We start from the raw sequence: 11265 nt of genomic DNA, 5'->3' as shown, positions 1-11265 counted from the left end.
TCAAATTTTTTTGTGCATTTACATGCTGAAACTTTTTGCTGTTTTTTTACAGTGAAATTACTTTAATCTTTCATCCTCTTATTAAGGAATTCTAAAAATCCATCACAGAACATGATGAGAATCTTGACTATCAGAGCCAGATTGCAGAGGAGTCAGAATCCGAGTCTCTGCTTAATTAAAGGGGTGGTCTCGCGAAACCAAGTGGGGTTATACACTTCCGTATGGCCATATTAATGCACTTTGTAATGTACATTGTGCATTAAATATGAGCCATACAGAAGTTATTCCACTTACCTGCTCCGTTGCTAGCGTCCTCGTCTCCATGGTTCCGTCTAAATTCGCTGGCAGCTTGCTTTTTTAGACGCGCTTGCGCAGTCCGGTCTTCTCCATTCAGCACGAGCCGCTTCAGTGTGCTCCCCGCTACAGCTCTTCTGCGCATGCGCAGACGAGCTGTCACTGCTCGGGAGCGCGCTGAAGCGGCCATTCTGCACCATCCTCTGTTAGAGGAAGGTGCAGAAACTGGAGCTGCCCAGCGGAGAAGACCAGCCCAGCCCAGCAGCCCCGAGAAGCCTCCCAGGTAAGTGATGGGTCGGGGGGGGGGGGGGGCTGCCGCTGCGCCGGGGGAGCTAGCGCTAGGCCGGGGGGGCTGTCGCTGCGATGGGGGGGGCTGTCGCTAGGCCGGGGGGGCTGTCGCTGCGCCGGGGGAGCTAGCGCTAGGCCGGGGGGGCTGTCGCTGCGCCGGGGGAGCTAGCGCTAGGCCGGGGGGGGCTGTCGCTGCGCCGGGGGAGCTAGCGCTAGGCCGGGGGGGCTGTCGCTGCGCCGGGGGAGCTAGCGCTAGGCCGGGGGGGCTGTCGCTGCGCCGGGGGAGCTAGCGCTAGGCCGGGGGGGCTGTCGCTAGGCCGGGGGGGCTGTCGTTAGGCCGGGGGAGCTAGCGCTAGGCCGGGGGGGCTGTCGCTGCGCCGGGGGAGCTAGCGCTAGGCCGGGGGGGCTGTCGCTGCGATGGGGGGGGCTGTCGCTGCGCCGGGGGAGCTAGCGCTAGGCCGGGGGGGCTGTCGCTGCGATGGGGGGGGCTGTCGCTGCGCCGGGGGAGCTAGCGCTGGGGAGCCGGGGGCTAGCGCCGGTTACCTGCTGTCTGGTCGGCGGCTGCGGGGCGTCTGGTCGGCGGCTGCGATGCGTCCGGTTGCCATGGAGACACAGCTGGCGGCGTCTCGGGAGCGCGCACGTCGGGCTGCAGCGAGCGACTGGGAAAGAGCCGGCGGCCATCTTGAGGAAACTTTTATAACTTGCTGAAACGCTGGAACGGTAAGTACGAACCAGCTAGAAATGTCATTTACAGGGGGGCTTAGTAATGTGTGTTTAATGGGGGGGACTGGGCAAAAAAAAAAATTAACTGCTTCCTCGAGACATCTCCTTTAAATATCAGATAGAAGCATATTTTGTAATTATATTTTATTTTGAAGTGTCTTCCACAAAATTCCTGGACTTTAGAATCTTATTTTAAATACTTTACAATGACCATCCAGTAATCTAGAGTATCTGATAACCCAATAACCATTAGGTCTTTTAATTGCTTGTCAAGGCATGAATAAGATGCAATCTAAGGTGTACTCACATGTTTTACCTGTTAACATCATGGCACCAAAAATCCTCAGAGATCTGCACTCATGAGCACATTACCAGCACTTGTGAATACACACTTACAGGAAACTAATCAGAATATTTGAGAAAACAGCAAAAATGAAGAATATACATTTTGGAAATTTTCCCAATATGAAAAAAGTTATGTGGCTGCTCCCCTCTCTAGGAGCCCAGTGTTCTACTCCAGGCCCCTGCTCTACTCGTTGGTCACACACATACCTTGACTCCCGACTTCTTAGGGTTTGTTCACCTGGAGGAATCCGCTGTGGAATTTTCTACTCAGATTCTGTCTGTAAAACCACAGCAGAAATCTATGCTATTCTGCCATGGATCTGCATGTGGTTTTAGCCCTGTCAATGATGTGTTGAGGGCCAGGTTGCAAGTGCGTCCCACCTTTAGCTACGCTTCTGCTTCATTCTATTCCATGGCTGCATATAGGGAAATCAGGGAATTTGGAGCTCCGTATCAGAAAAACTGAGTTCCCACCAATATAAATATATATTATGCAGTTGATGAGCACAGAACTAAGACCAAGTTTAGATTACAAATATAAAACAAGGGATGCACTTAGCTGCCAAATTCTTACCTTCGTTCCTCACCAAACATCTTGTCGACTTCTGCTTTCCCAGGACTACGTGTTCGTCCTTTCATTTTGAGAGTTGCCATGTCAGGTCTCAGGCGCTTTGCTCTCGGTATGTCAGCAAGTGTGGTATAATGGGTTCGATTTGAAGATCCTCGTTGACTACATTCTGAATCAATTGAGCTAGTTGAAGAAGTGAGCTTACGGCTGACCCCAAGGTTTGGAGGATCTTGACATGCACGAGAAGATCCATGACTAGAGAATGTTGACTGAGCAACTTTATTAGTCCCATAGTGAGATACATCCATGTGTTCTTTCCGTGGAAAGTTCTTATCAGTGAATTCTGCATTGACAATAAACAGCTTAAATAAATGAATGAATGAATGAATGATGCATGAAAATAAAATGCATAGTAGGCATGCCATGACCGATAGTACAGATAGTGGCCCTTGTACATAACAACTGCTCCAGACATAGTGTTAGTTTTGTTCATTTGAAGCTTAACTCCAACAAATATAAATGCATTACTCTTAAAGGGGTTCTCTGGTTTATATACCGTATTAGGTGTTCTTGTGTTAATAAAGAGGGTTCCACGTTCAGGAGTGCTGAGCAGTTACAAAGAGTGCCCTACATTGCACAGACAAATCATTCATCTGAATAGACACTATGATAAATGATTTCCCCTGTGGTGGCACAACAGAAAAACTAAACACGTGTGACCTTGTTTCCCAACAGATTACAGCCGATTGCTGGGGGGACTCAAGCAGGAACACATTTGGTGATCCGCTAATTGTCAATGGACCCATTTAACAAATAGGAATCCCATCAAATCCTTTTGTGTAGAAACTGTCTGCAACTATTGTCTTGTCTGCAATCAGTTTCGGACATAAGACTACACTTCTTATCAGTCATTGTAGCCCCCAGCTCGGCCTTCTGACCCCATTAGAGTTTACAGCCTCCTTCTCTCAGCTCCCTGCTTACAACCAGTCTAAATGGACCCTAATGCTACAATTACACGGGACGACTGTCGTCTAAACCAGCGCACGAGTGGGTGACGTCACCGCTAGTGGTTCGCGTTCATGCAGAACGTTTAGACAGACAGATCATCTTTGGGAGTCTGTCACTTCTTGCTTACTTCTCACTCATAGTAGCAAGAAGTGAGCGAATCTGCAATGAATGTCATACGGGTTCAACCTGAGCGACAAACAAAAAGTAAACATATAGTGTACGATGGCTTTGCAATGCCTTTGAACAAATGTTGCACAGCAATCTTCACGTGTAAATGGCCCTTAAGATCCAAAGGTCTCCGCACATACTGACAGATCTATGGCTGGTGAATGGAAGCTGGTATGTGCGGGGACGAGTCTCGGGCATCGTTTGCCCGACACTCGTCCTGTCTAAATCGGCCTTTAAAACAGGTGTCAGATAAGCATGCCTGTTTGTTGAGTAGGGGGATGGAGCTGCTGCAGGACATTTCTGACAATGACTTATCTCCTGAGGAAATATAGGAATTCCAGCAGGCACAATCCTCTTTCCCTCCTAAGGCTGCCTGTCCACTGGCGTTGTGGTATCCGCCGCGGGAGCCACCGCCGGGGAGCAGGAGCTGGCAGACAGATCTCCGCTGTCAGCCTATCTGACAGATAGGCTGACCGCGGAGAATAACGGCAAATCGCAGCATGCTGCAATTTGACGGCCGTGTGCGGGGAATTGCAATGACTCTCCGCTTGTGGACAGGGGGCCTGCGCTCTCCATAGCAACACTATGGAGAGCGTTTACTGCGTTCCCCGTGGCCGGATTAGCGCCGCAGGGAATGAAATTCAAACCCGCCCGTGGACAGGCAGCTTAAGTCTTTTGTTGTGGATGCTATTATACATATTAGACTTTGCTAGGTCCAACTGAGATCGATGAGATCCTTTGACATTAATCTAATGAGTACGGGCAACTTTGTCGCCCTTGGTCAAACGTTTACATGGCATCTTTGTTAAGTGCTACAGACGTAATGTCGTACACATTCTCATTTCCTCAGTGCTATGAACAAGCCCAAAGTGAATGGCAAAGCAATATGCAATAAATATGTATTAGTAATATACCTTAGGTCGCCTGCACTCGACCGGGTTAGAATTGCGGAATCCGTGATCGTCTCTCACACAGACGATCAGCAGCATTCCACCAATTCAAACCAATAGAGCATCCGCATGTCCACTCACACAAGTTGACACCGACTGCGAGTTTCCGCTTTCGGAGGAAAATTCACAGCATTCTCTATTTTTGTGCGGCTCCGCACGGACGGCTTCCATTGAAGTCAATGGAAGCCGTCCGACAAGAGACCCTTCCGCAATTGACATTGCGGAAAGGTCGCGGGACCCGCATCATCGCCTAGCGACAATGTGGGAAAGATAAACTTCTGCAATACAGAATTTGACAAGAAATGACAGGAATTTGGCAGGGAGGTTGTTCCAAAACTCTTGGAGTACTAACCACAGATCTTCTGTGAATGTCTGCTTGCTCAAATCCTTCTGTCTCTGTCTCAGACAGACTTGATGATGTTGAGATCGGGGCTCTATGCAGGACAATCAGATGCCTCTCTGAGCGTATGGCATAGTGGATAAGTATCGGCCTGTATTTCTCAACATTGAGGACACCATTTGCTCAAATGTAGCCCCAAGTGTTCATGGAACTTCCACCATGCTTCACAGTTTCCTGCAGACACTCATTATTATACTATTCTCAGCCCTTCAGTGAACAAACTGCTGTCTGTTACAGCTGCTATTTTATGTTACAAGGGTTCTTATTGAAGCCAGAATATGCACGAATTGTACATCGTGAAGATACAATAAAGTAAGAAATTGTACAATATCACATCGTTTCTTCTTCTGTTTTAATAACAATAACCACTCCTGAAATAAAATGTAATCTAATAACAGGTCAGGTGTCACCTCCTTAGATGTTCTTCTAAATCTGGCATGGGCCAGTCCAGAAATATAATGGCCATTTTGAAAAGGGATAACCAAATAACATATCACATCAATATCCTAAAAATGGAGGCAGCACCTGGAAATTATAAGAATCAGCCGTATAAGAAAAAAAAACAAAAAGGGAAAAAGAGGAGGGAAGAAGGAAAATAAGAAAAGTAGAAAGATAGAAAAAAATAAGGAAAGAGTATGGTGCACCTATCCACACCCAATTAATAATTAAATCATTTAGGGAAAGAAGCCTCTGAAGTCTGTCCACACAGTCCAGGTAGAAAGAAATCCCTCCAAGTCCTTTTTCCAAGTAGATCAGATTATCCAAAGCTTCCACCCATACTATTCTCAGGATAACAATGGTTTGTTTCCAATACCTAGGAATGACTTAGCGCATTGCCGTTATAAAGCGACGCAATAGGCCTTTTTTAAACTTGGAGGCCGAGTCTAAGAACATGAATAGGAGTGCAATTTCCAGGGTGATGTCAATCAAGGATCTACAGAATTGTTTGTATAGACTAGAAATATCTTGCCAAAGAGGAATTATAAGTGGGCATTTCCACCATATGTGCAGCATTGAGTCTGTTGCTGATGAGCATCTCCAACATGTGTCTAGTATTGACAGAAATATTTTATGTATTTTAGTAGGGGTCCTATACCACTGTGATGTTATTTTGCACTTGAGTTCCTGAAGTTTGTTAGATATTGACATTTTATATGTCAGTTTATATGATTTGGTCCAGAGATCTGCAGAAAACGAATTACCCAATGCGCCCTCCCAAGTCTTAATCCAACTAGGGTCAGACTCCCTATCAGTCTGTTCAGCAATAATCTATAGACCGAGGAAACCAGGTGTGTCAGAGTCTCTGATGATAGGCATATCCTTTCAAAGAGAGTGGGCTCTTTAACTAGATTAGAGAGGGGAGTAAGGGCATTAATACAACTTCATAGTTGAAAATTGTAACCAAGATCCTGCTGGAGTACCAAAGTCACCTCCCAAGTCAGAGAGCTCTCTTAGACCCAGTGATCCCATCACGTCTCTAACTCTGGGGAACTTCACCATTGAAAGACATAGCAAATGAGTGTGTGTCAATGTAGGAGGGAACTGAGGGTTTCTCACCAGAGGGGTTAGGGGACCCTGTCTACGTATTTTCTTCCAAATACTTACTGCAGTCAATAAGAGGGCCAAAGCTCCTAGTTTCTTCAAATCTACCTTATGAGGAATCCAAAAAGCTCCTTGAAGCTGGGAGGGGTTCTAAATCTGTTCTATTGTTACCCACCGTTTAGTTGTAGCATGGTAGAAAAGGTCTAGGACACAATTACACATGGTGGCTTTATGACATAAGTTGAGGTTGGGTAGGCCTGCTCCTTCCTGTGTTTTAGGTCTTGTTAATGTCTTATAACTAAGACATGGCAAAGAAGCTCTACTGAAATCTAATTTTCCATTTTCTGAGTTTCTCAAAGTACTGTTTAGGTATATCCAAAAGGATAGTCTGAAAAATATATAATGTTCTAGGGAGAATATCCATTTTTAATGCGTTAATCCTACCTAACCAGGGCAGTGTGAGTTTATGCCAGTCTCGAAGCTCTGATTCAAGAATCAGAAGAAAGGGTTTATAATATAGTTGAAAAATTTGATCTCGGTTAGCAGGAAGTTGAATCCCAAATATTTAATTGAAACCTCTTTCTAACGAAAAGGGAATAGTTCCTGGGAATGTTTAACTTCTTTTGAGGTGATGGTAGTATTCAAAATTTCAGATTTTTGCTTTACTTTAGTATTGCTGAATCTATGCTAAATAGCTAATTACTGCAGAATAACAGGAAAACCTATTCAAGGAATAGGGACATAAATCAATAGATCATCTGCAAAGAGAGAGAGTTTATGTTCCTGATCCCCGATGCTTATCTCCGAAACAAGGGGTTGCACCTAAGAGCATTAGGCAAGGATTCCATTCCCCATTATGAATAAATATGATGAAAGGGGACAGACCTGCATTTTTCCATTCCCAATCGGAATGGGGGCCGACAAATGTCTGTTTACTTGACTCTGGGCTGTTGGACCATGGTAAAGGGACATGATCCGGGTCTAGACCTATTTTACTAAATGTTGCCACAAAATATTCCCAGCAGACCCTATTGAATGCTTATTCCGCATCAATAGACAGCAGACAAAGCAATGCCCCGGATCTACGAGTTCTGGATATTCGCAACATAGTTTTAATAGTGTTGTCATGGGCTTCTTGACCTGGGACAAAGCCAACTTGTTCCTTATGAATTATGGGTGGTTTTAATCTTAGAGCAATCATTTTGGAGAATAATTTAATATCACTATTTATTAAGAAGATGGGGCGAAAATTAAACAGACTGAAGGATCTTTTCTGGGTTTGGGGATAACAATTATATGTGCCTATAGGGCCTAGAGAGGAAAGGGCAACCTATTGAATGCTTTAAGTAATGGGCCAGATACTAAGCTTCCGCATAAATTATAGAATCTGGGGGAAGATCCATCTGGCCCAGGGCTCTTCTCAAGCTGCATTACCCGTACGACCTGATTCAGTTGATCAGAATTAAAATCTTGTTCAAGACCATATACCTCTTCTACATGGATAGACCAAGAGGAAACCAAATGTTGTGTAATATCTTTTTGTTCTAACTTTGCTGAAGAGCTGTGAGATTGGGGAATATTATATAGTTTAGCACAAGTAATAGGTACGAAACTTCTCCAGAATCCCCAGAGGGAGAATTGATCAAAAAATATGGGATTGGGAAGAGAGATGATATCATGTTATAGCCCAAGGGTCCCCAACTCCAGTCCTCAGGGACCCCCAACAGGTCATGTTTTCAGGATATCCTACAGAGAACACCTATGGCATTGTCTGAGGTACCGACAATAATTATATCACCTGTGCAACACTGAGGAAATCCTGAAAACATGCCCTGTTGGCGGTCCGTGAGGACTCGAGTTGGGGGAACACTGTTCTAGCCAACCATCCACTGCACTTGTCTCTATATTCATAATATCCAGATTGTACTTTATCTCTAAGGCAGAGGGCTTTTTGATCTAAGAGTAATAACATTTCCGAGCGAAGAGATGATATCTCTGCTGACAGGATATCAGAGGAATATGCTTTGTTAGCCGCCTCCCGAATCCCCAGTGTCTGCAACAATTGCTAAAATTTGTGAGACCTGTTCTTTTTTAATCTAGTTCCATATGAAATAAATATCTCTAAAGCCCGGTTTAGACACAACGATTATCGCTCAAAAAATTTTTTGAGCGATTTTTGAGCAATGTGTGCTTTTTACAGTGCAAGGGGCTGCTTGTCTTCTGCATCCAGCTGTTCCCCACTCAGAGCGTTATACAGCCGAGCGCTCCAAGCGGAAGATGAAGAACACAGCTGGACCGCTCTGTTCTTCATACCCCGCCTGTCATCAAGGAGCGGGATACAGCTGAAACAATAGTATCACCTGTATCCCGCTGTGAATTCCTGATAACTGATCGCTGATCTTTCAGCATGCTGGCAGTGTAAAAAAGTACAGTAGAATGCACATATATGTACACGATAGTCCCCGAGTGCGCTCTCTTCTTAGCAAAATTACATCACGCTATCGCGCTCTGATCTACACTTACGCTCACCTAAAACAAGAATTTCTTTGCTTTTCTATCATAGAATCCAAACCAGTTTTGGTGCAAACTATTAGGGACATTTATGAAGTGTTTTATGCCAGTTTCAGGCGTAAAAAAGATGCAATAATGTGGCCTTTTTGGCATCTGCGTCGGCGTTGCCACTTTTGGAAAAGAGTGAGCAGGGTTTGTCGGGAGGGGGCACAGATGCCTCGGACCAACAGGTTTATGTGTAATTTACAATAGATTTACACCTCTTATTATAGAAGAAATGTACATCAGGTTGGACTTGGTGTACATTTCTGAGAAGGCGCACGGTACTGCTGGGATGCACTTTATACGTGAACAGGTCTGCATATTACCTATGGATACTGTTGTGGTGGTTCTCAAATTGCTGCCTTGCTGATAGTCTGGTGTTGGTTTTGGATGTGTTTCTACATCTTCTGGCTCAGTGGTTGTGGTATTAGGTGTGACATGCTTAGTCCCACCTGTGGGTAATTCTAGGGCTATTTAACCTAGCCTGATACTGAGCTGAACTGCGTTTGATTTTCAGACTATGTCTAGTTGAGCTAGCACTCAGAGCCTTGGTCCTGGAACATTCAGATACCGGCTGCATCACAAACTAAGTACTGCGCTTGTTATCGGTTCTAGTTTGGGTTTTCTTGTGTTTTCCCTTTCCCACATAGAGTCAACTAGGGGCCGAGGTACGCGGTCGGGCCCTTCTTATCAGGGCGTTCAGGCAGGGCCCTTCCCTGTGTTTGGTTATATAGGGACAATGTTTCTCATGTTTTGGCTCTATCCCTATTTTGTTATTTGCTCATTTGTATTTGTGGGAGATCTGCGGTTGACAAATCCAGCGCGTCCTGGTTGGACGTAACAGATACCTTTCCACAGTTCAGAGCGTGCGCTCTCCCATAGACTTGTATAAGTGAACATGCACATGAAACTCTGAAGAGTCAGATTTACATGCAGCGAGGACGTGACAGGTTTCCTTTAAATTTCTGCTACCCTTATGTCCCACAACAATACAATAATGGGGGTTAATTCCACCCCTGTGAGCTGGCAGGAATGATGGAATATTTAATGAGTAAATTAACCAATCAATTAGGTTCTATGCCGCCTCCCCAACCTATACAGCTTTGTCTATTGTTTTTTTCTGTTCTGTGCAGGAAAGACAGATGGTTTTACATCCTGCTGTTCCTGTCACAGGAATAGCTGTGCTTTTTTGTTTTACAGACTTTTTATATTTCTGTCTGCTACTAGTGGCCTCTAGATTTAGTTTCCATTAGTCATTATAGCAGTAGATGGGGTTATCTGTGTGCCCGGTTCTATGGAACGTGGAACCATCAGGTGGTCTTAGATTCGGGACGGAGAAGTGCTTCGGTAGTGATGTGGTCCTAAATAGGATGGTGGCGCTGAGTGCTGAAGATGACGTTGTTCCAAAATGGAGGTCGGCGAAGATGCGCCACAAGTGACGTGCCATGATGATGCAGTTGAGTTGCATATACAGGTGGATCCAGAAGTGATGTATTATCACTGCTAGCTGAAATTTGGATACTGTAATTTTTTTTTTTTTTAACTCCATTCAGGGTTGTGAAAAAGAAGCGGAATAGATACTATTCAAATATATAATTCAGAGAAGTCACTATTTAGGATATTTCTATTAAGATAAAAACAGACCGAAGTGAGGTCACTTCCTCGGAGGAGTCAGGCAGCTATTTAAGCTCTGAGTGGTTCAGCGTATTTTCCCGCGTGGAGAATATAAGATTGTTCTATATAATATCTTTGTTTTCTGAATACTCTGAGACTGAAGGTACGCTCTTACTAAGAGAGAGAACCTATTTTTGCTGGATATTAACAATATGTATTATAGAATTATAGGATGCCACCCACAAGAGCCGACAGAAGAACCAACGTTACAGAACATTTTTGTCTGGATAAAGCATTTTGTCCATGAATCCATGCAGGAACTCAAGGACTCCTTCATGTAGCATTTTAGGGATCAGAGCAGTCATCAGAGAAGAGTCATCACCGGTCCTCCTTCAGCTGAGGAGTTCCAAATTTTCAATGAGACAATTTCATCTCCCTCATCGGAGGATGAGGAGAATGAGAATAAGCTATACTTTCCTATTCAGAATGTTCATAAACTTATCAGATTCTATGATGATGATACATGGGGAAGCCTCAGACTCCTCTTCTAGGGCACCTATGGTCTTCAAATTGAATGACGCGTTCAATAGAGCAATAATGGCTGAATGCACCCAGAGAAAGCACCAGTCATTTCCATATGTTTAAGAGCATGTTTCCTATAAAGTAGGAGCCGTCAAGTGCATGGGCACTACCTCTGAAGGTGTATATTGCGATCACAAAATTATCATAGCGCACTGTCGTTTCGGCAGAGGACGGATCTAGTCTTGAGGATCCTACTAATCATAGAGTGGACTGCTCCCCCTTAGGAGGTG

Source organism: Eleutherodactylus coqui, chromosome 3 (genome assembly GCF_035609145.1).
Source record: "Eleutherodactylus coqui strain aEleCoq1 chromosome 3, aEleCoq1.hap1, whole genome shotgun sequence".
Classification (NCBI taxonomy): domain Eukaryota; kingdom Metazoa; phylum Chordata; class Amphibia; order Anura; family Eleutherodactylidae; genus Eleutherodactylus; species Eleutherodactylus coqui.
Note: the sequence above shows the minus strand (reverse complement) of the source record.